The 2,500-nt window shown below is 32.6% G+C and overlaps 1 protein-coding gene across 15 annotated transcripts in view; it reads right to left on the minus strand.

Annotated features, from left to right (window-relative positions):
* LOC115224382 (kinesin-like protein unc-104) overlaps positions 1-2,500 on the minus strand; it is a 300,207-nt gene that overhangs the window by 223,353 nt on the left and 74,354 nt on the right. The gene's annotated exons all lie outside the window — the stretch shown is intronic.

Consider the following 2,500-nt stretch of genomic DNA (forward strand, 5'->3'; position numbering starts at 1 on the left):
TGGTTAGAGCGTCGAGCTTACGATCGTGAGGTTGTGAGCTCGAATCCCAGACCGAGCTGCGTGTTGTGTTCTTGAGCAAGGCACTTTATTTCACGTTGCTCCAGTTCACTCAGCTGTAGAAATGAGTTGCGACGTCACTGGTGCCAAGCTGTATCGACCTTTGTCTTTCCCTTGGATAACACTGGTGGCGTGGAGAGGGGAGGCCGGTATGCATGGGCGACTGCTGGTCTTCCATAAACAACCTTGCCCGGACTTGTGTCTAGGAGGGTAACTTTCTAGGTGCAATCCCATGGTCATTCATGACCAAAGGGGGTCTTAAAAAAATATATATATAGCAATAAGAAAATGGAGGGGATCAATAGGTGGTTCATCAACTTTTAGACATTATATTATGTTAACTTATTTATTTATTTACTATATATATAGATATATATATATTTCGTTTTTATATATCAGTAATTATCACTTTAAATACTGATGATTTGACTCCAGTTCATTATTATTCCTGGTATGTGGGTATGCTGGTTACTACCTGTAACCTTAGGTATTCATCCAGAAGCTGTCAATAGTCTTTCAAGCACTTAAAACCCTCCTGATAATCTTTGTTGTCCGTAAGAGGCAAACTTCCTGTAGAAGCTCCACAGGACATTCTATTCCAATCACCTTCAACCAATTATTATTAGTATTATCATTATTATTATTATTATTATTATTATTATTATCATTATTATTATCATTATTAATTATTATTATTATTATTGAGTGAGAGAGCAGTGCATGCCATCAATGTGACACTGGGGTAAAATATACAAAGTCCAGTATACCCATCATGACTACCCGTCAGATTATTATTATTATTATTTTTATTATTATTATTATTATTACTATTAAGGAAGTAAGCTGGCAGAATATTTAAAGCATCGGAAAAGGTGCTTTGCAGTATTTCTTTTGGCTCTTTATGCATGGATTCCAAGTTCTACTAGGGTCAACTTTGCCTTTCATCCTTTTGGGGGTCAAGTACAGAGTTGATGTAATCAACCAACACCCTTCCCTTAAACTGACTAGCCTGGTGCCTCAATCAGAAATAATAATAATAATAATAACAACAACAACAATAATAATGAAATTATTATCATTATTATTATTATTATTTCTATTGCAGTGGATTGACAGAATCATTAGAGCATCAGGCAAAATACCTTGCAGTATTTGTTGTGACCAGGTTCTGGGTGCAAGTCCAGGTGAAGAGGAATTTGTCTTTCAGATCACCGGTCTCAATAAAATAAACTACCACAAAGCACTAGGACCACTGGCAGTGACTATCACCCCACTGCTCTGAAAAAATGTTGTTGGCCTTGAGCCAAAGTCAGTAAAACCGTCATCATCATCAACATCATTACTATTCTCATTATTAAGGTGGCGAACTGACCAAACCATTAGCATGCTGGCTTTACGTTCTGAGTTCAAACTGCACCAAGGTCAACTCTGTCTTTCATTCTTCCGGGATCAATAAAATAAGTACCAGCTGAGTGCTGAGATTGATGTAATGGACTATCCCCCTCCCATAAAATTTCAGGACTTGTGCCTGCAGTAGAAAGGATTATTATTATTATCATAATTATTATTATTATTATTATCATTGATGTTATTAATATTAATAAGGTGAAGCCCTAGAATCAGACGGTACTGTACTTAAGTCATTTTAATCACTTAAACCTCCTTCCTCACGCAAATCTTTCAATGAACATTCTATTGTAGTTATTATTATTATTATTATTATTATTATTATTTTTATTATTATTACTACTACTACTACTATTATTGCAGTTGTTAATAATGACGCTGTAAAAAGCAATTTTTGTTATTAATTAACAATAATTATTTATTTTATACTGTCAATAATAATAATAATAATAATAATATTAATGTGTTTAACATTAACGTCGTAGACATTGTCAGGATTGTCATCACCTTTATCACAGTCGACATTGTCATCAATATTTTTTTCGACCATATTGATCATTTGGAAATTTTGTGACATTATTGGTACATTTACGTAAGCAAAAACACCAAAAAGGTTTTAAAAAAAGGGGACAGAAAAAGTGAGGAGAATAAAGAAAAGATACCCAAAAAACATCGGACTGAAAAATCTATTCTTTTAGTCACGAGTATCAGCCTAACTATTGGAGTGCAATATCGACATCGTTTTATATCATTGAAAGAAATTTTGTTATAAATTAACACAAAAACATATTCATTACGATTCTTCTTTTCAGCATATATTACACACACATACACACACACACACACAAATAAATTCACAAACAATGGAATGAAACTAAAAGAAAATTCTATATTATGTTCTTATAATGTCATAACAAATGAAATATCAAGCATTAAGAAAAAAAACATTAAAAGATTCATATTATATATATAAAAGCATAAAACTATTATTAGTAGTTCTTTTAGCTGTGTATCAAACTGATATATATATATATAT

Source organism: Octopus sinensis, linkage group LG25 (assembly GCF_006345805.1).
Source record: "Octopus sinensis linkage group LG25, ASM634580v1, whole genome shotgun sequence".
Classification (NCBI taxonomy): domain Eukaryota; kingdom Metazoa; phylum Mollusca; class Cephalopoda; order Octopoda; family Octopodidae; genus Octopus; species Octopus sinensis.